The 23674-nt window shown below is 38.7% G+C and overlaps 1 long non-coding RNA gene across 1 annotated transcript; it reads right to left on the bottom strand.

Moving 5' to 3' along the window:
* Positions 1 to 18046: 18046 nt before the first annotated feature.
* LOC107564807 (uncharacterized) lies at positions 18047 to 19551 on the bottom strand. The gene is made up of 2 exons (XR_001606289.1): positions 19442 to 19551; positions 18047 to 18117 (listed from the first exon to the last, which is right to left on the bottom strand). It is a non-coding gene; the product is annotated as an uncharacterized lncRNA (long non-coding RNA).
* Between the last annotated feature and the right edge of the window lie 4123 nt (positions 19552 to 23674).

Raw genomic sequence — 23674 nt, 5'->3', positions numbered from 1 at the left:
GTCACACACACACACACACACACACGCGCACACGCACACACACAGTCACACACACACACAGTCACACGCACAAATAATGTTTTACAACTTAATTTTACATGCAAATAATATTTATGTAATTGAATTCTAATTCTGTTAATTCCATTTTATGAAATATGTTAATACTAAGTTTTGTAGTGTGTTAGCTACGGTGTACAACAACAACTCATGCATTAAAGAACAAGTCATGCATTGAGGAAGTACACTTATTTTGATGTGTTAAGTAACATACTAAAAGCATGTGTAAGGTACTTGATATTAATTCTAACTGTAGTGAGTCTGACAGCAGCCAGTGCTCCACGCAGAGATCTGATCTGATCATCATCCAGTCTGTCTGAGATTACGTGAAGAAACAGAACAAACTTTTTTGCGAAGCTACGAGAATACTTTTTGTGTGCAAAGAAAACAAAAATAACATAATTTAAAAATTCTTCTGCCCAAGTTACCGTCTTCCGCCATTTTGGAGAGTACCACGACAAATGCGTTCCAAAAGATGGTGATGAGAAGAATTGTTGAATAAAGCCGTTATTTTTTTATTTCTTACAAAACAAAAAGTATTCTCGTAGCTGCGCAAAATTGAAGTTGAGCCCATGATGTCACGTGGACATTTTTAATGATGTCCTTGCTATGTTTCTGGGTCTGGGAACATTTCAGTTGTGCTGCTGTCTATGGGAGGGTCAGAGAGCTCTCAGATTTCATCAAAAATATCTTAATTTGTGTTCTGAAGATAAACGAAGGTCTTACGGGTTTGGAACGACATGAGGGTGAGTAATTAATGACAGAATTGTCATTTTTGGGTGAACTATCCCTTTAAAACCATTTTTTAGCTGGTGAAAATACTAGTGTTCTAATAATTTTGGCCACCACTGTAAATCTATATTAACTATAATACATTTTATTTAATTGTAAATAACATGCATTTAAGTGCCTGACACCAGTACATTCAGTTTTCTTTTAAAGTACATTATTTCTGTAAAGTGTACTCTTTTTAAAGGTATGCTAAAATGTACTACTACTTCACAAAGCTGAACATCTTTTCCCACCCCATTTGCCTATTAAGGGTAGAAAAAACACTCTACCGGGATCCAATAATGCCATTCTGGAGTGACTAAGGCTCTTTGGCATAACATCACATTTTTGGACCAAGCAAGAGATCAGCAATTTGCTGATTGGTCAGTTAAGAGCATAATCATAATTTCTAATCATCACGATAACTGCAGCATTATAGCAGATGAACTGCACAACTTTAATGTGCTTGTTATTGCACATTAAGTTAAGCAGAGACTTTATGGTCTCTAAAAAACGTGTTATTGTGATGACGCTTTGAAAGCAGCACCTTCTCAGAGCTCTGCTCCAAAGCCCAACAAAGAGCCCTATTGTGCTGCACCGGCGGATAACAGCAGAGCTCCTGCTCTGACAGGGCAAAGGGATGTAGCTTTCGCTTTGTTCCCATTCATTCTTGTGATGAATTGTGCCCTTGATGATAGTGGCTTGATGTGTTGGCCTGGCATTTGAGTGTGTAAACGAATTTTGGATTGAACCTCCATATTTGATGCTAAATGCTTCCAGGTGTTGCCTGGTGATGTCAGAAGCTGGAAAAGAAGAGAAAGAAGTGTTTTTTTAAGGGGTACGAAAAAGGCCAAAGTGGGTTTTTGGCCTTCTAATCCCATTTTTTACTACTTTTAATGGAGGATCTTTTATCCTTCTGAAGGTTAATTGATGTTCTCATCGGTTCTTGGAAGGTAATCACATTCATCTAACTTTAGTGCACTTAGAAGAGGAATTAGCTCTCTTTCTCCTCCTCTCCTCCAGTTTCTCCACTTGTCCGTCAGGCGGCCGGTCTGGTTAGAGGGGAAGTCTGTTTGCCACGGTGCCTGCTATTGTTTTTGGCAACCCTCTCTAAACTCTGGCAGACCCTGTCAACGCCTGAAAGATCTGAAGAGCTTCAGGAGTTAGATACTATTTCACTTCTCGTTTTGGCTGCTTGCGCTCTAGAAAGTGGAAAGCAAAGGTTAGGCATCCTCCCTGTGCTGGAAAACTTGTCCCGCTCAACATGGCTTTCTTGTTGTTGCGGCATTCACAGCAATATGAAGCCGCACCTCTCTGGCCAGAGACCCAAGCAGGAGAATCGGACAATGGCTGTAAAAGAGGAAGAAGAGAAACTCAGCTGTGGATCATTGCTCGGATACAATGCCATCAGTGTTCTTGTTCCCAATACTTTGATGCAATAACAGACATTTGGATATTTTTCAGTGCGTATATCATACTTTGGCATCAGTTTTCCTAGTCCTCCTTTTTTACAGTTTCCACCCTCCACCCGTCTCTATCTTTCTCTATCTCACTATTTTCCATCAGGATGCCTTATCCTGTCCAGCTCTTGTTTTTGTCCTTGTGTCAATATACAGAGTTGCACATATTAGCTCATAGTGTGCTGCCTACCTAGACAGTATTGTAGCCTAGGCATACTATGATCCAAAAACAGTTGTGATTTCAGATGAAAAGTAATAATATCAAATGACTAAGTAAACATTTTGACGCTCCTCCCTGTTGAAAAAACCAGCATATGCTGGTTAGGTACGTTTAGACGCTGGGATGTGTCAAATTAAGCTGGTCCTTTGCTGGTTTAAGCTGGTCCTTTGCTGGTTTATGCTGGTCCTTTAGCTGGTTTATGCCAGTCTTTTGCCAGCACATGACCAGGATAAACCAGCAAAAGGACCAGCATCAACCAGCATCCCAGCATCAAACCATACCTAACCAGCATATGCTGGTTTTTTCAACAGGGCTAAAAATACATTTTGTGAACACTACCACCCTCTTGTGCCCCTTTTCATAATTCAGTATAATGTAAAACAAATTGGCATTTTTACACTATTTATCCGAATTTATTATTTTAACAGATTCTTTCATCCAAAGCGACTTATAAATGAGGAACGCAGGTAATTTATCTTAAAGGCTAAGTTTGCCCGTTTTTGCCAGCTTTGTATTGTTACAGTGTTAGTAGTGTATGTAAATGAACAATGTGTATTTTTTCTCTGTCACCTGCATAGAGATATACCTGTTTATTTGACATAAATATACGCTTCATCCAGTGGACAGCTTTAGGGCTCTTAAAAAAAGTACAGATCATACTTCCACGTTTTTGTATCCCTGTTCACAGACAGTCGGATCAAGCCCAGTGCATTATGGGTGCTGAAGCTTTCCTACCTTCTTAATGAAAGGGAACAGACATTTTTCTGTTTTCTCTAGTCATGTAGCACCAATTTTAAAAAACCATCAAACAAGATGTATTAAAAGTCAATTTTGAGTTGAGTTCAGAGTTGTTAGCTTAGCAATATGCTAACATCAAAACAGCTGTTAGCGTGAGTTCAGTATTTGTGTGTTTTGAAGCATTTGTGTGTTGTAAAGTCATGGCCTAATGGTTAGAGAGACGGACTCGTAACCCAAAGGTTGCGAGTTCGAGTCTACGGTCCAGCAGGAATTGTGGTTGGGGGGAGTGAATTTGAACAGCGCTCTCTCCCACCTTCAATACCACACTCGACTCGAACAACGTTAACGATCCTGCATCTGCCTCAACCCATAATAATAGAGTCAGCTGTCTATATCAACATCAGCTGCCACACAGTTTATAACCAGTCTGTAACTATACCACAGAAATAATACTGTTACCAATATACTCTCCAGTTATCCATTGACGCCTGCTGAATATTTGGCAACAGCACTAAAGGGGATCAACAACTCTCAACAAAACTAATCTTAAAACTAGATGCCTGTGTGCTTCTAACTTTGTTGCAGCAATTTGAGGACGGTCCTTTTCTCTTCCAGAATCACAATTCCTCTTTGTCTGCACAAAGTCAAGGCACCTTTATTTATACAGCACTTTATAAGAAACATATAGTTTCAAAGCAGCTTCACAGTTATAAACAGGAAAATAGCAGAATCACTGATGCAAACTTGAAAAATATAAGATAAATTGAAATTCTGCTATGAAGCAGCTCTAAAAAAAAACAGTCCAGGTGATTCAGTTCAGTGTATTAAATTCATCAATCAGTTTTGAAACAAGGTCAGCTCACCTGTAAGCAGCTCTACAGAAGACAGTAGTCTTTATTCAACTCAAATCAGTTCAGTTCATGTCAGTTTAGCCCAGATCTGAACCTTTGCTAATAATTACTTTGCATTGTGACTGTAAACTGCAAATGCTTTACATACATATTATACATTATTTTTCACATCTAAGCTTGTGATGTCATAAAGATGGAAATGTAAATTATGTATAACGTGTTCTCAAAGATATCATGGCTGTGATGTGGTATGTTTGTTTGTGGGCAGGTTATGTAGAAGCGTAATCAGGTACATCATTGTTTGTCTGTCATATCAGTGGACCATAGCATTATTAATTTCAAAACTCATGAGCTGAGCTACAGGAGCACATTCTAGAGACTGGAAATCTTGGTAAACCTATAAATCCTGTTAGGCTATTAAAATACTTAAAGAAAACTTTGACTTGACTGATTCAGGTGTATGGAACTTGTGTGTATGGATTTATACATGCATTTTTTTTTTAAAATTGCATGCTTTAATAGCGTTAGTAACCAGCAACATGCGCATGTTATATTTGCATGCTAGTTAAAATGCCATTGTCGAGATGCAAAATAATTTATGGAGGATTAATTTCCCAGTCATCTCCCATTTTGGCTGAGCTCATGCTTACGTTTGGATGCAGGGCACATTAAAACTCACATGGAAGAAAAACAAAGTCTTTTTCAATTTGAAGGCCTGGCTCAGATTTTTATTTGAGAGCTGTGTGACTGGGCTGGAGAATTTGGAGGTGACAGAGATCTTGGCTTCCAAAAAGCTGTCGAAAAAGCATTTGCCTGTTACTCTGTTTACATAACAGAAATATGAGCAACTTGTGGTTCTTTACTGAACTAATCTGACCCTGACTTTCCTATCTCTCACTCAATCAGTAATTTTGACCTTCTCTTCATTGTCAGTGCAGTAAACAAACATCTTTAGCAGCATTAGCTAACTCTTCACTAGCCTGTGGGGGATTATGGGTAGACAGTGAGCCAGTAGCCTGACACATTAACATAACCATGAATAGTTTGTCTTTCTTTATGTCCTTCGTTTATCGCTTTCACTCTTCCTACTGTTTGGCTCAATGCGTATGAGTCCTTTGGCCAGCATTACGGTAGACGTGCTTATTCTGTCCTCCTGTCCTCCAAATTGTATCTCTTCTTTATGACATCTGTTCCATTCAAAGCATTTAACTCGATTTCTTTTTCATTTATTTACATTTTTAGGGTGGAGATCTTGGGAAAAAATAGCTTTGCTCATTTGGAATAAATGATTGTAACATACTGTCTACACAGATTCAAAAGATAAAAAAGAGCAGAAAAGTTACATTTAGGAAATGATATGGCTTAAAGGTTTAGTTTAACCCATTGTTAATTGTAACCTTATAGATACAGGGCTCCCTTTAGACTTAAAATAGTTTTTATCCCTAAGAAAATTGTAATTATAATTTAATTTATTTAAAGAAATAGCCATTTGTTCAGTAAACTACTGTTTAAGTTTAGTTTTTTTTTCTCCTGCTGTACCAAAACCATACTGAACCGTGACGTCAAAACCGGGGTATGTACCGAACCGTCATGATTGTGAACCATTACACCTCTAATACTTCTGCAGAACACAAAACATGACAATTGACATCTTGTGTATGAACATAAAACAACAACAACAACAACAACAAAAATGCTAAGACATTTCTCAGAATATATTATTTTATGATATACAGAATGTCACACAAGTTTGAAAGCGTGTTTATTTCTAGTCAGTCGTCTTCCAGCTGCCCTTCGTGTCGCTGTCACCACTCGACTCGAACAACGTTAACGATCCTGCATCTGCCTCAACCCATAATAATAGAGTCAGCTGTCTATATCAACATCAGCTGCCACACAGTTTATAACCAGTCTGTAACTATACCACAGAAATAATACTGTTACCAATATACTCTCCAGTTATCCATTGACGCCTGCTGAATATTTGGCAACAGCACTAAAGGGGATCAACAACTCTCAACAAAACTAATCTTAAAACTAGATGCCTGTGTGCTTCTAACTTTGTTGCAGCAATTTGAGGACGGTCCTTTTCTCTTCCAGAATCACAATTCCTCTTTGTCTGCACAAAGTCAAGGCACCTTTATTTATACAGCACTTTATAAGAAACATATAGTTTCAAAGCAGCTTCACAGTAATAAACAGGAAAATAGCAGAATCACTGATGCAAACTTGAAAAATATAAGATAAATTGAAATTCTGCTATAAAGCAGCTCTAAAAAAAACAGTCCAGGTGATTCAGTTCAGTGTATTAAGTTCATCAATCAGTTTTGAAACAAGGTCAGCTCACCTGTAAGCAGCTCTACAGAAGACAGTAGTCTTTATTCAACTCAAATCAGTTCAGTTCATGTCAGTTTAGCCCAGATCTGAACCTTTGCTAATAATTACTTTGCATTGTGACTGTAAACTTCAAATGCTTTACATACATATTATACATTATTTTTCACATCTAAGCTTGTGATGTCATAAAGATGGAAATGTAAATTATGTATAACGTGTTCTCAAAGATATCATGGCTGTGATGTGGTATGTTTGTTTGTGGGCAGGTTATGTAGAAGCGTAATCAGGTACATCATTGTTTGTCTGTCATATCAGTGGACCATAGCATTATTAATTTCAAAACTCATGAGCTGAGCTACAGGAGCACAAGTGAAGCAAGTCTTTCTATACAGTACACTTGAGTTGACTTACATGCTCACATGAGTGTTTGCTGTAAACATCAGCATAAAGATAAATTCCACAAACCTTAAATTCATAGTCGACTTTCAGTTTACACATTTAAAAAAATGCTCACCATATTTCTACAACTAGAAAAGTTGAAAGAGAACTGCTGTAAACTCCACTTCTTACGTTGCTCAATGGTATAATTACTTTGCATTGTGACTGTAAACTGCAAATGCTTTACATACATATTATACATTATTTTTCACATCTAAGCTTGTGATGTCATAAAGATGGAAATGTAAATTATGTATAACGTGTTCTCAAAGATATCATGGCTGTGATGTGGTATGTTTGTTTGTGGGCAGGTTATGTAGAAGCGTAATCAGGTACATCATTGTTTGTCTGTCATATCAGTGGACCATAGCATTATTAATTTCAAAACTCATGAGCTGAGCTACAGGAGCACAAGTGAAGCAAGTCTTTCTATACAGTACACTTGAGTTTACTTACATGCTCACATGAGTGTTTGCTGTAAACATCAGCATAAAAATAAATTCCACAAACCTTAAATTCATAGTCGACTTTCAGTTTACACATTTAAAAAAATGCTCACCATATTTCTACAACTGGAAAAGTTGAAAGAGAACTGCTGTAAACTCCACTTCTTACGTTGCTCAATGGTTTGTGGGCGATATTAAGCCAAAAATGTATGACTCATTTCTGTTAGGATGTAGACAGCAAGGCATTTCAGCATTTGGGCCAGAGCCTAGACAGAGCTGAGCTGCAGCTGAAGATCATTTCTAGAGACTGGAAATCTTGGTAAACCTATAAATCCTGTTAGGCTATTAAAATACTTAAAGAAAACTTTGACTTGACTGATTCAGGTGTATGGAACTTGTGTGTATGGATTTATACATGCATTTTTTTTTTAAAATTGCATGCTTTAATAGCGTTAGTAACCAGCAACATGCGCATGTTATATTTGCATGCTAGTTAAAATGCCATTGTCGAGATGCAAAATAATTTATGGAGGATTAATTTCCCAGTCATCTCCCATTTTGGCTGAGCTCATGCTTACGTTTGGATGCAGGGCACATTAAAACTCACATGGAAGAAAAACAAAGTCTTTTTCAATTTGAAGGCCTGGCTCAGATTTTTATTTGAGAGCTGTGTGACTGGGCTGGAGAATTTGGAGGTGACAGAGATCTTGGCTTCCAAAAAGCTGTCGAAAAAGCATTTGCCTGTTACTCTGTTTACATAACAGAAATATGAGCAACTTGTGGTTCTTTACTGAACTAATCTGACCCTGACTTTCCTATCTCTCACTCAATCAGTAATTTTGACCTTCTCTTCATTGTCAGTGCAGTAAACAAACATCTTTAGCAGCATTAGCTAACTCTTCACTAGCCTGTGGGGGATTATGGGTAGACAGTGAGCCAGTAGCCTGACACATTAACATAACCATGAATAGTTTGTCTTTCTTTATGTCCTTCGTTTATCGCTTTCACTCTTCCTACTGTTTGGCTCAATGCGTATGAGTCCTTTGGCCAGCATTACGGTAGACGTGCTTATTCTGTCCTCCTGTCCTCCAAATTGTATCTCTTCTTTATGACATCTGTTCCATTCAAAGCATTTAACTCGATTTCTTTTTCATTTATTTACATTTTTAGGGTGGAGATCTTGGGAAAAAATAGCTTTGCTCATTTGGAATAAATGATTGTAACATACTGTCTACACAGATTCAAAAGATAAAAAAGAGCAGAAAAGTTACATTTAGGAAATGATATGGCTTAAAGGTTTAGTTTAACCCATTGTTAATTGTAACCTTATAGATACAGGGCTCCCTTTAGACTTAAAATAGTTTTTATCCCTAAGAAAATTGTAATTATAATTTAATTTATTTAAAGAAATAGCCATTTGTTCAGTAAACTACTGTTTAAGTTTAGTTTTTTTTTCTCCTGCTGTACCAAAACCATACTGAACCGTGACGTCAAAACCGGGGTATGTACCGAACCGTCATGATTGTGAACCATTACACCTCTAATACTTCTGCAGAACACAAAACATGACAATTGACATCTTGTGTATGAACATAAAACAACAACAACAACAACAACAAAAATGCTAAGACATTTCTCAGAATATATTATTTTATGATATACAGAATGTCACACAAGTTTGAAAGCGTGTTTATTTCTAGTCAGTCGTCTTCCAGCTGCCCTTCGTGTCGCTGTCACCACTCGACTCGAACAACGTTAACGATCCTGCATCTGCCTCAACCCATAATAATAGAGTCAGCTGTCTATATCAACATCAGCTGCCACACAGTTTATAACCAGTCTGTAACTATACCACAGAAATAATACTGTTACCAATATACTCTCCAGTTATCCATTGACGCCTGCTGAATATTTGGCAACAGCACTAAAGGGGATCAACAACTCTCAACAAAACTAATCTTAAAACTAGATGCCTGTGTGCTTCTAACTTTGTTGCAGCAATTTGAGGACGGTCCTTTTCTCTTCCAGAATCACAATTCCTCTTTGTCTGCACAAAGTCAAGGCACCTTTATTTATACAGCACTTTATAAGAAACATATAGTTTCAAAGCAGCTTCACAGTTATAAACAGGAAAATAGCAGAATCACTGATGCAAACTTGAAAAATATAAGATAAATTGAAATTCTGCTATGAAGCAGCTCTAAAAAAAAACAGTCCAGGTGATTCAGTTCAGTGTATTAAATTCATCAATCAGTTTTGAAACAAGGTCAGCTCACCTGTAAGCAGCTCTACAGAAGACAGTAGTCTTTATTCAACTCAAATCAGTTCAGTTCATGTCAGTTTAGCCCAGATCTGAACCTTTGCTAATAATTACTTTGCATTGTGACTGTAAACTGCAAATGCTTTACATACATATTATACATTATTTTTCACATCTAAGCTTGTGATGTCATAAAGATGGAAATGTAAATTATGTATAACGTGTTCTCAAAGATATCATGGCTGTGATGTGGTATGTTTGTTTGTGGGCAGGTTATGTAGAAGCGTAATCAGGTACATCATTGTTTGTCTGTCATATCAGTGGACCATAGCATTATTAATTTCAAAACTCATGAGCTGAGCTACAGGAGCACAAGTGAAGCAAGTCTTTCTATACAGTACACTTGAGTTGACTTACATGCTCACATGAGTGTTTGCTGTAAACATCAGCATAAAGATAAATTCCACAAACCTTAAATTCATAGTCGACTTTCAGTTTACACATTTAAAAAAATGCTCACCATATTTCTACAACTAGAAAAGTTGAAAGAGAACTGCTGTAAACTCCACTTCTTACGTTGCTCAATGGTTTGTGGGCGATATTAAGCCAAAAATGTATGTAGGAATACACACTTCCCAAATCCACTGGAAATATGATATAGATATGAATAATGATACAGAAATTAGAGGAAGGCATTTAACAGCTCTTAATTTTAGTTTTAAACCGCTTTCTACTTGTCAGGAAAAAAAAGCTCTCAAACTACTAGATGTAAATAAGCTGGTCCTGACAAATTATAACTTTTTTTTAAATTAGCTGCAGATTACATTGCTGCCCCTTTGACATATATTTATAATCTCTCACTGAGTTTAAATTAATGCCCAAATATATGGAAGTCTGCCTTTGTTGTACCATTGTTAAAAGGAGGAGATCCTTCCGATATGAATAACTATAGGCCGATTTCTAAACTTTGTACTTTGTCTAAGGTTTTTGAATCTCTTATTAGTGAGCAGTTGATTTCATATTTTACGGAACATGATATTTTATCACATAATCTGTCTGGTTTTAGGAAGCAACACAGTACAACCGCAGCTCCGACTAGGGTTATAAACGATATCAATGAGGCGCTTGATAAAGTTCATTATTGTGTATCACTTTTTATCGATCTGTCCAAGGCTTTCGATACCGTTGATTTCAGTTTATTAAAAACTAGATTGAAACAAATTGGAATGTCAAATGAGATAACCACTTGGTCCGAAAGCTACTTAGTGGGCAGAACACAATGTGTGCAAATGGAAGGCCATTCATCTGTACCATTGCAGATTATGAGGGGTGTTCCTCAGGGATCTGTTTTGGGGCCTCTGTTTTTTATTATTTATATTAACAATCTTGATTTTTATATTGGTCATGTTAATTAAAATTTTTATGCTGATGACACTGTGATTTATTGTAGCGCACCTAAATTACACCAAGCTGTGTCCTTACTCCAGAGTGCTTTTGATGTTGTGCAACAAAGGCTTTGTGGCCTAAAACTGACTTTGAATGTGACTAAAACTAAAGCTATGTTATTTTCAAGATCAAAGAAACAAGAGGCAAATCAACTGTCACTCAAAACCTCACAGGGTACTATAATTGATGTAGTGACAGAATATAAATATCTCGGTTTTATACTTGATGACTCCTTATCTTTTGAATCCCATATTAATCAACTAAGGACAAAATTAAAGGTAAAGCTTGGGTTCTATTACAGAAATAAACCCTGCTTTTCATCCGAGCCAAGAACAAGACTGGTTTCTGCCACATTTATGCCAGTCCTTGATTCATTCATTCTGTATAAATCGGCGTCTACCTAACTTTTAGGTTCTTTGGACACTCTGTATCACGGTGCGCTCAGATTTATATTAAATTGTAATGTTAGTACAGTTAGTATCATTGTGATATGTATAATAGAGTTGTTTGGACGTCATTATCAACACGCAGATGTAATCACTGGTACACATTTATCTATAAATCCATCTTGGGTTTACTGCCTCCATATCTTTGTTCCCTCACCCAGCCTAAAGCTCTTGGAGCTTATTCTCTGCGCTCACAGGACTTGTACATTCTTTCGGTTCCATTTGCACGAACTGAACTTTTTACAACACAACTTGAAGTTGCTGACGTTAGTGTCAATGAACAATTTAAAATTCTTGATTAATGAGCTGTTGAAGGAAGAATTAATTTGTAAATGTTTTTAATTGTTGTCAACACATTGTTTTAGTGTTCTTCTTATGAAATGTAGTGCTGCATCTTGGCCAGGTTATTTCTGTAAAAGAGATTTTTAATCTGAGAAAGTTTTACCTGGTTAAACAAAGGACAAATAAAATAAAATAAAATAAATAAAATAGTGCACTACCAGCATACCAACATAATATTTCCCAGTCTTGCATAATATTTAGCAAAGATGATGTGCGGATTTGGACATTTAATTAGAGGAAGTAGATTTTATTGGGTTTATTTCTCTTTTTACATGCCTTGATTTGTGAGAACTGAGATTTTGGACGATTCTCTTCATGTCCAGTCTGTGTGGTCGTTTTAAAGCATGCAGTCCACATTCCTGCAAAGAGATTGTTATTCCTTTCTGATATTGACAAACTGCCTGCAATTATCACTGTGAAAATAATTGAGAGCATAAATAAATTCACAAAAATACTGAACTGAATGATATATATACATACATTCAAATGTTATGAAAACTATCAGAACATAAATGTGTCTAAGTATAATCCACTTCAGTGCAGGACTAATAACTAATGCAGCACATTAAACCTGACCTGTTACTTGTTAGACTTTTGTACCTGTTTTGCCCCCGTAGTCCTTCCTGTGTTATTTGGTCATGTTCCTGTCCTCGTTTAGTCTGATTGTCTTATGTGAGCCACCTGTGTGTCTCCAATTATCCCTAGCATTTAAGCTCCTGTCTTTTGCGTTTCTCCCTGTCGGGTCTACCTTGTCTGTACATGTGTCATTCCTCACTCCTGTGTTGGATTACTCGTGTTTCGTGAATTACAAAGACTTTATTATACTCCTTGTCTCCATCGTTCCTCAGACAGTGTAAGTGTGACAGAAGACCCGACCTAAAACAGTTTAAATTGCGTGTTTCCCCTCTGTTTTGTTTCTATTTTTTTCTATGTTTTTGTTTCCGTGGTGTGCCCTAATGGATCCCCTCCTTCGCCCCGAATTCCTCCTCCTCCAGCTGGAGCAGGGGGAGCGCTCGCTCAAGGACCATACCAGACTGTTTCTGGCCCTCGCCGAACTTACCAGCTACCCGGATGACGCGCTCTGTGTGTTCTATGAGTCCCTGAATCCAGTCCAGAGCGCCATCCAGTGTCCGCTCCTAGAAAGCGCCCTCCAGTGCCGGCTCCTCGAAAGCGTCCCCAACCCACCCGCTCCAGCCTCCTCCACCGCTGTCGCCTGGCAGGCCCTCTGCTCGCCCTCAGCCCACCATCAATACGGTGTGAGCTCCGCGGGTCTGCCATCCTCCAGCGTCGCCGTGGCTGGACAATCCCTCACCTCCGCCTCCAGCCTCCGAGGCCCGGACTCCTCCGAGGCTCGTAGACCCAGCGGCTACACCTCGGATCCTAGCTCCCTCACCTCCACCGTCACCCTTTGATCCACCAGCTCCACCGGGCTCCCCTCGTCCCTCCGGCTCCGCCTTGGCTGGGCGTCGACCCGCCATCTCCTCAGGACTCCGCTCCTCCGGCTGCACTTCGTTGCTCCGTCCCACCGGCTCTATTGGGCTCCTTCCTCCCGGCAGCTCCACCTTGGTCCTCAGTCGCTTCGGCTCCGCCGCGGATCTCCGGATCTCCGCCTTGGTCGCCAGAGCCCTCGGCTCCACCCTGGCCCCCCGGATCCTCAGCATCCCCCTGGCTCATTGGCTCACCTGCTCCGCCGCTGTTGGTCGGCCCCTGGAGTCGGCGGCCATTCCTCCATGGCTCCTCCCTCCGTCGGCTCCACCGTGGGCCGTCATTATGGCTGTGGCCTGGGTCCAGCTGGACCCCTCCTTCTCCAAGCCCCTCCTGTCTCCTCCCTGGCTCCTCCCTCCATCGTCTCTTCCCTGGACTCTGTCTGCCGGCCTCCTCCCGGGTGTCCATCCTCCACCTGAGCCACCTCCCAAGCTCCCACCTATGCCTCCCTCTGTTGTTGTTACGGTGCGAGGACGTACCTTCCGGGAGGGGGCGATATGTTAGACTTTTGTACCTGTTTTGCCCCCGTAGTCCTTCCTGTGTTTCCTTATTTGGTCATGTTCCTGTCCTCGTTTAGTCTGATTGTCTTATATGATCCACCTGTGTCTCTCCAATTATCCCTAGCATTTAAGCTCCTGTCTTTGCGTTTCTCCCCTGTCGGGTCTACCTTGTCTGTACATGTGTCATTCCTCGCTCTTGTGCTGGATTACCCCAGTGTTTCATGAATTAAAAAGACTGTTTATTATACTCCTTGTCTCCATCGTTCCTCAGACAGTGTAAGTGGGACATTACTACTGTATGTGGCATGGGGACAGAAGTGCTTCTTATCATCAGCCATTATTTGTGGAAAATAGGAATTATATATGTAGCTTTTGACATTTTATTTGTAGACAGATGAAGACATCTCATGAGAAAACAAAAAAAACCTGTGTTTGTTCTGTTGATGCAGTACAGCAGAAAGTCTTGGTTGACTTGAGTGGCTCTGAATGAACAGTGAACTGTCTTGGCTGCTCAAAACATTGTTTCACATTTAATTCATCATAAAGGTATAGTATGTTGACTTCATTACTCAACGTTTGTCACATATTTCACATGTCACACTAGAAGCACTTGAAGGTCTAGTTTTTGTTTTTCACTAGTTCCAGCACTGTAAATTTCAGCAGAGGTCAGATTCCCCCAGCGTAGAGTGCACATATTTTTTAGTCATTTGGAAAAGCCTGGGCCTTTGATTTCCTAGTGTCTTCCGGACACGAATAGCACTGATGCCCTGAGATTTAAAAGGGTCTTGGGACGTCTGCCTCTGAAGCCATGAGCTTGTGATGGCACATCTGTACGATTCCAGGGGATGTTTTCAAGATGACCAGGTTTATAGTTCACTGTTGGTACATTGAAGTCTCTGAGTCTTTATTAAAAAAAACATTGAGACACACTGAAGACAAAGTAACCCACTTTATTTCCATGTTCAAAGAAAACAATAGTTGAATCTTATCTTTCCATCCTTGAAATTATTAGCATCTTTATTAGAAGTTTTGGGCAACGTCATGCAATCCAGCCTGAGTGAAAGTGAACCTTCAAACCTTGCTCATCTTCAAAGCTTCATTTATCTTTTGCTACTTTGAACTTTGACCTGATGTACTTGTAGTTCCAAGCATATAGTATAGACATACTGCATTAGCAACTGTTCCTAATTTCTCAGTCTGTGTATGCCTCAAGATTTCCCTTTTCTGATTTTCTGAAGTTTGGTTTGTCATAAATATCTGACAAGTCTTCTTATTTATATGGTAACACTTTAGTTTAGGGACCAGTTCACACTATTAACTTGTTGCTTATTAGCATGCATATTACTAGCATATTGGCTGTTTATTAATACTTATAAAGCACACATTTATGTCTTTATATGTATGACCATATTTTCATATCATAGCTAAACTTAACAACTACCTTACTGACTATTAATAAGCAGCAAATTAGGTGTTTATTGAGGCAGACGTCATAATTAGTAGTTAGTTAATAGTGTGAACTGGAAATAAACATTTATATAAATTTGAAACTTACTCACAGCATAGGTACAGTGCACTTATAAATGATATTGAGTTTACCTGTGATGGAGGCACAGAATAAATGAGCTCAGCAGGAATGCAGATATATTCTCCAGACCAGAGCGTTAAACATCACATTTAACCACTCTCTTCCTCATACACCCATTTCCAAACAGCCCAGAATACATTCAGAAAATATAATTTTCAGTTTTTATTGCAGTCCTAACCAAACGCGATGCGATAAGACTCCAGCGATAAGTAATTTGTCCACGCCAGGGGCGACGTGGCTACTATGCAACATGACAAAATCAATCACAAATCACAGCCAATCAGAAAAGCGAACATGCAAGGAAATGAATAAGCGCATAATCTGACTCATAAATATTAAACCATTTCAAAATGATTAAAAATACATACTGAGTGATTGCTGTCAGTTTACAATGACTTCTGTCATCATGATCTTCACTTTAGAGTGCTGATACAAATAATTAGTAATTCCTTTAGAAGGATTTGGTAATCCTTGAGTCATTACTGCTGGATTACCATGATTGTCACTTTAGAATTTGCTCTGTGACCTCTGTCAATTTTCAAATGTGTCCTACAAACATGTTTTTCACTACTATAAGTGTCAGAGTACACATAGTCAAATCGACAAAAAAAAGAAAAATGACGCCGACGCCCGTGAAATATTTGGCATGCTAAATATCTGGAGCTGTCGGCGATTCACAATCACGCTGTGTGAAATGAGTTCTGACTGAAAAACTCATCGGCAATGACCTACAGCCAATGAGAGAGCAAGATACAGGGCAGCGGGTAGTTCGGGGAGGAGTTATATGAAACGTAGTTTGCGTACCAGTGTTGCCAAAGCCGCGATTGCTGCCGGTTGTTTTTCATGTCAGCAGGTTGAAGCGACCCCAATAACGTGACATTTAGGCCCTGGAATGTGAATTGTACCAGGAAAACCCAGCCAAAAAAAATTGTATTTTACCCCCGAAAGCAATTTTTACTGGGGGACCCCCTCGAAAGCAATTGGGCTATTTTCAGGCTAGTTTTGAGTAGTAATTGGGCGGGTTTTGTAGCGAAAACCTGGCAACCCTGCACCAGACAGAGCTGTCGGTGATTCTTCCTATTGTAAAGTCATGCAGTGTGTAACCTCCTGTCGTCGTTCCATCGTGCAGTGTGAACACAGCAGCAACTGAATGCTACCCCAGATAGTCGTTCAGTGTGAATCCAACAGTGATGCGACGTCTTTAAAAATCGTGCCGTGTGAACTCGGCATAAGTTGGGCAGCGTGAGAGCATGAGATAGAGCTGTATCTCACGCCGAGTGTGTGAGAGTTGGCAACCCTGGTTACAGTCAGGACTCCATCAGAAGATATCTTGTAAGTCCCAGGAAACAAAGTGCATATTAAAAAGCTTTGAAAATAATTATAAATCAACTATATATCAATTGCTGCATTTTTTTCAGAAAGATGCTGTGGTAACTTTATTATTTTAAGATTTAACATTTGTAGATGGTCTAAGGCAGTGGTTCTCAAACCTGTCCCGGAGGACCCCCTGCCCTGCGCATTTTGCTGCTGTGTCTCATTTAGAAGGCTGCGTCCTCCGGAGGTCGCATCCTCTGGAGGTCGAATCCTCTCTAGGATGCGTATACGGAGTGTCCTCAACCCTAGGTTTAAACGAGACGGCCTTCGTAGGACGGGCGGAAAAGGAAACAGGAAGTATCACGTTGCTAGGCCAACACATAGCGTCGTTGCGTCTCACACTTGAGGAAAAATTAATTAGGAAAATTATTTCAAAATTTGGAAAGTAATTTGAAAAGAAATTTTTTTTACTTGTTTTATTTTATTCAATGTTTGAGGAGCTACAGCGTACGTACAACAGACATCTGTTAGAGAAGAAAAGGAGGAGGATATCAAGAACAAAGTTTATCCGTTTTTACCGGCGGAGATTTGAGGTAAGTTGTAGCATAGTTCCTTTAATATAATATTATTTAATATAAGTCCATATATATATAAAGCCTTTGGTTGTAGGGTATTGAGGCAATAATTATATAACTACATTTATCTTACTACACATTACTATACATTATATACAATGCTATTATTATTGTGATCCCACTGTTTTTAAAAGTGCTACGAATTACATAATTGATCATAATTTAACCCAGTGTTCACAATTTTAAGATAATTTTAGGAAAGCTATTAAGCAAAAAACAAACAAAAAGAAATACTGTACTAAAGTTGTCTATTAAACTACATATTAAATATGAATGCAATTTAATGCTGTAAAACTAGATTATAAATACATTAAACAATACTGAACATTAAAAAAATAACCTAATGTAATGCTGTAGATCTGTTATATATACACACAATATTGAACATCAAGAATGAACTGAAAAACTATATTATATATACACACATGATTATACACAATAGTATGTAGTTGTACATATAATTTTTATTATTTTGTTTCATACAGACAGACATAAAGTATTGCAGGCTCAATCCCCATGTCCCTGTTCTTGAGAAGTTTTTTGATGGAGGGAATACAAAAGCAGACTTTCGTCTGACGAGAGAGAGCCTCAATAAACTTTTGAAGCTGCTTCATCAGCAACGGAGGCATGGCTGGGGTACAACACTCCAGACCTTGTAGACATGGGACTGTACAAGGCCTACATCTTAGCTTACCTTATACTTTTTTTTTTAAATTGTCCCACTTTTTCTTTGCTTGTGCTGGTGTTATTTTACTGGACAGGTCCATTTTCTCCAGAATAAATCTATAATCATAAAAATAACATAAGCATAACATCACAATTTAGAGTGAAAACTTCTTACACATCCTTAGAAATAAGACTTCCCTTCTGCCTAACATAGGGGTTAGGGGCATAGGGGCACACACTGGTCCTGGAGAGCCGCTGTCCTGCAGAGTTCAGCTCCAACCTTAATCAAACACCTGAACAAGCTAATCATGGTTCTAAGGGTTACTGGAAAGCAACAGGCAGTTGAGTTTGTATAGGGGGGTTGGAGCAAAACTCTGCAGTACTGGTCTAGCCTGGTCTAACATGTCCTTCGTGACAGAACTTTTAATTTAGCCTTTCAGGCAAGAATGAGATTAATTCTGCTCAAAAAGAAGAAAGACTGATTGCCTACTTTTTAATTCTATCAAAAAGAAGAAAGACTGACTGCCTACTTTAATTCTAAGATCTTACCTCCAACCATATAAGGCTGTATTTTTAGCTCCAGTGAAGAGATCAGAATGTTCCTGCCTCAATCTTATAAATTTCTCCGTATTTTCCTTGCTCCCTATTCAAAACAAAATTGAACAGGACTTATTTCTACATGTATTTTTACTGTTGATTTTGCCCTCTTGTAGTGTTTGGTCATTTTAGATAGATTTTTCCACCATCAGATTTTTTTCAGAATTTGTCTTATTTTAACTGTAATAATGCAAAAAAACAATACTTAAACATTTCGAACAAAAATCTAAATTTTGACAAAAAAGTCTTATACTAGATAAACACACTCTTATTCCTATCATTATGAGCACATTCCATAGGCATAATGGTTTTTACACTGTACAAACATATTCTATTCCCCTATAAACCTACATTTTAAAATAGTTTTATATTAAAACTATACTTATTTTCTATACTTGATATAGACAAATTATTTTCTGTACTTGATATAGAAAAAGGGTGCATAATTTATTTGAAGAATATTGTCTATCTTAAAGAAAAAAAAATATCAGTGAACTAAAATATAGAACATTAATTTCATAACACTAAAAGCAGAAATACATTTTTTATAAAATTATTGTCTCCGGTCAGTTTCTACAGTGAACAACATGAAAGTGACCCCGAAATGTAATGCCAGAGGGTTAAACAAATGAATTATTTCTCGCCTTGCTAGCAAAGTACTGTTAAACGTTTAAAAATCACTAAAGACTTGTGATCATGTTTATCACACTTGTAATACAACTAAAAAAAATTAAGAACTTTGAGCTGAGCTCCGTTCAGTTGCTTTGACACAATCTGTATTGTTAAAAGCGCTATATAAATAAAGGTGACTTGACTTGACTTGACTTGACTTTGAAATACTTACATTTAAACACCACATCTCCGCTTGTGTGTAGATCTGCCGGCGCCGCCATTTTTTCAAATAAACGACGGTTGTTCACGGCGACGCAAAGCATTGTGGGTTATCTGTAGGAGCGAAGGATACACCTCATGCATCCTCCGGATTCCTGTGAAAGAAGGTCGCATTCGAAGTGTCCTACTTGCTTTTCTGAAATGAGACAGCCTCGATGACGTATGCAGCCTTCGAATGCGACCTCCGGAGTGTGCAGCCTTCTGAATGAGACACAGCTACGGTCTCCCTCATCTATCACACCTGATTCAACTCATCAGCTCATTAGTGGAGACTGCAAGACCTGAAGTGACATACAAAATGTGCAGTGCTGGGGGTACTTCATGGAGAGGTTTGAGAACCACTGATCTAAGGCAAAAGAGTTGTAAAAATTCTGAAAACCATTTAGAGCTCATAATTCGTTTAAAAAACAAACATATTACAAACTAATGAATAGATCTGTATATATAAATTTACAAGTGTAATGTTTGTGATTTTTTGTAGTCATGAAAGCAATAGCTTCTGACCTTTAAATCAAAACATACTCATGATTTTACGATATTAATACTGCTTTATTTATCCAGAAACACAAGTTTCTTAGTGATAATTGTGTATTTAACTTTTTGTTACAAGTAGGCCAACAGCGCCTCCCTATGTAAATAAAATGGCTATACTAATACCGAACGGGCATTAGGACCCGGGGGAGGCTGCCGCTGCTACTGCACGTGCTAGTGACTGTTGAGTCTATCACACTGAACACATCATCTTTAAACAGTGAATCTAATCACCATTCAGTCAAAAGTTTGCTTCAAGAATAACCACACTGTTGATCTAATCGCTAGCACACCCTGAGCACATGAGTTAATCCTCTTATCGGACCGATATCGGACGATTCCGATATCGGTCCGATAATATTGTGCATCCCTAGTACTTCTTAAGATAATATTAAGAACATCTAAGTGTATTGAACGGTGCTATTTTGGGACACCATGAATATGAACTAAAATGTGCTTTTAACATATTGTCTGTAAAAAAATTTATTTAGTTACCACTTGTAGTACACTTGAGTGTACTAGTGTATGAAAGAAAGGTTACTACAAGTGTACTACAAGTGGTATCTAAATACACTGTAATTTTTAATACAGATAAAGTATGTTAAAAGCACATTTTAGTTCATATTCATGGTGTCCCAAAATAGCACAGTTGAGTACACTTAGATATTCTTACGATTATCTTAAGAAGTACTAAAGAATATATTTTTTATTATATTAAATACAAAATTAGGGCTTGAAAATAGAGCACTCTAAGTACAATATGGAAGTACACTTTTATTTATTTTCGCCTGGGCGTACCTTCTATATAGTATGAATCAGTGTGTAGCATGAATGAAATTGTTACGGACTGCTCAGAGACTGAGTGAGGATCCAAATGCAGTGTTTATTAGGAAAGTCCAGAATCGAAATCAGACAGCAGGCAAGGGTCAACACACAGGCAATCAGTCCGACTAAACAAGGCAGAAAACACAGGCAAAGAGTCCAAAAACCAAGAGCCATATAAACAGGAGAACTGCTCAGAGATGCAGTGTAACACTTACAAGACTTCGCAAAGAATGACCAACTAAACCAGACTTATATAGGGTGAGCAGACAGGGTAAATGAGACACAGGTGCAAACAGTGAGCGTTGATGAGTCCGGGCAAAGGATTATGGGAAATGAAGTTTTTGATGGAGTGGTAAAGTCTGGGATGGAGTGCCCTCTAGCGAAGCTCACGGGCACTCCAGCTAGAGATCATGACAGTAATCCAGAGGATGTCTCTTCACAACTATGCAATTCACAACTCCTCCTTGCTGCTTGTACTGGGTTTTATCAAATAAATACAGCCTTTGTGAGCAAGAGACGTATCAGAAACATACAAAAATGAATTATTCATACATTTCTGACCGGTAGTGTACAGTTACTTGGTTGCAATCCTTCAGCTGTGGCGTGCTGGTATTTCCAGCTATGTACGCAGTTCTTATGCCTGAAATTGTCAGTCCACACAATCTTGCTACTTGCTCAATAATTAAATTTGGTTAGTTTTCAACCAAAAATCTACTGAACAGAACTATCTGTCACAGTCTTAACATTGAAAAGTAAGTTGAAATCAGAGTTGTACAAATAATTGAAGAATGAATTTCATATGTATTGTTCTTGCTGTAGTTAGTTGGAGTGTCAAGGTAAATTACATGTTCAATTAGCACTGCTAGCATTCCTCTAGCATCTTACGCTCCTTCTGTGTTGACCTCTGCTCTCCTGTCCATATCATTATTCATTACTGCCATCGTAAAACGCTTGAATGATCTTTCCAGTCTGTCTAAAAGGCCAAACGATTTGTCCTTTTCGCTAAACACAGTGCAATTATTTGAGGTAACTGTAATTGTGTTGTATAGTGAATTAATGGCATTAAGAGCTTTGGGTAACTTTTGGCTCATTCCCAGGAAACTGCCACTTATGTCTGAAAAGTACAGGATTTTTGAAGGGGTCTGTGCTTTCAGGAAATCATATTTTCCCACCTACCTTACATACTAAAAACTGGGTAAACTTAGGTAGCGTCACTATGGTTTGTTTTTTATGTGTTTCAGTGGTTGAATATTACATGGTTAAAGGTCACTTGAAGGGATGCCTTTTATGAAAACTTGTGTCAATATTACTGCATGCATCACACCGCATTATTTACAATCATTTAATGCCTAATCTGCAAAAACTGATCATTCAGTTTTTCACCATGTGTCTCCAAAGACGTGTATGATGTCCTTGCTCACATCTGTGATGAACACAACTCATGTCCTCATTTATTTGAAGTATGTTCATTCTGTGTTACGTCTGAGAACTAAGCTGCTTTGGCCTCACCACTATCCTGCTCACTTGACCTTCAGTTAAACCAGTGTGTTTACTTCCTCCAGTGCCCCACACATGTTCTCCAAACCACACAACCAGCTCTGTGTCTCCAAAACCCACTCAACTCTGGCCTAGTCCAGTGGAGAGGTGGAGAGGGAGAGAAGGAGCACATTTAATGGGGGAAGAGAGATTGTGGCTCGGCAGTCTCTCTCTTCATGACCCCATGAACGGTGTGAAATTGGATTAGGAGGTGTGAAATGAAGCTGTATTTAGCCTGCAGCAGGAACACCAGCAAGCCAAATCATGCTTACACATATCAAATTAAGGAGGAAAAGAAAGAGTAAAAGCATGTAGAGTCAAAACATTCTGTATAATGGTGCATTCAGTTCAGCTGAATCAAGTGAATTTCAAGCAATCTTAAAGGGGCCATAGAATGGAAAACTGTATTTACCTTGGCATAGTTGAATAATAACAGTTCTGTACATGGAAACGACACACCGTGAGCCTCAAACACCATTGTTTCCTCCTTCTTATGCAAATCTTGTGCATGCAAAAGACCACTGAAAAATAGGCGAATCAGAAATTAACACCGACTGTAACGTTACAGGTGGGATTACTAATAGTTACGCCCCCAACATTTGCATATACCCGCCCATGTTCTAGATGCCAGCCGGCAGCCCAACCTGCACAGCCCAGCCGCCAGCCGAACCTGCACAGCCGAATCACCAGAAGTTCTGCAGGTACTGTGAAGAAACAAGTGAGGATACTAGCAAAAATGGCAGATCATGGAAATAAATGTTTTGGATGTGATGTGCAGGGATGGGTTGGTGTCTGTATTCAGAAAGGCACGGAAAACAAATAACGCGCGTTCTAATAAAATAACGCGAGCCACTAAAGGGACATGGTTAGCTGCTTGCTAGCGGTAGCCTGTTACATTGCAGTACATAAGATTTCCCTTATCACATAAACAGAGTAAGGAGAGATGACTGAGGATGATGGCGAAAGATTTACAGATCCTGAGCACCACTGACAAGCATCTGATCTTGTAAAATGTGTGGTAAGTACTGCCGCTGTAGTTTACACAGAGCACGTGCGATCGCAAAATTCGAAAGTGAAAGTAAAAATCAATAGTGCATTTGAAAGCAGTTTCAACACCCCACATATTAATAGCGGCTCCGTGATGCCCGCATTTTATATACAGTATAATTACCCAACAATATAACTGCGAGAGACAGTATTGAAATATATATTTTCCCTGTGTTTCCTACCTGCTGTGTGAGCTACTGAAATGAGCGGCACTGTGAAACAGCCAATCAGAGCAGAGCTCAACATT

The sequence above is a fragment of the Sinocyclocheilus grahami genome, unplaced genomic scaffold, assembly GCF_001515645.1.
Source record: "Sinocyclocheilus grahami isolate Dianchi unplaced genomic scaffold, SAMN03320097.WGS_v1.1 scaffold964.1, whole genome shotgun sequence".
In the NCBI taxonomy this organism is placed as follows: Eukaryota; Metazoa; Chordata; class Actinopteri; order Cypriniformes; family Cyprinidae; genus Sinocyclocheilus; species Sinocyclocheilus grahami.
Note: the sequence above shows the minus strand (reverse complement) of the source record. Positions and strands in the feature narration are given on the sequence as shown.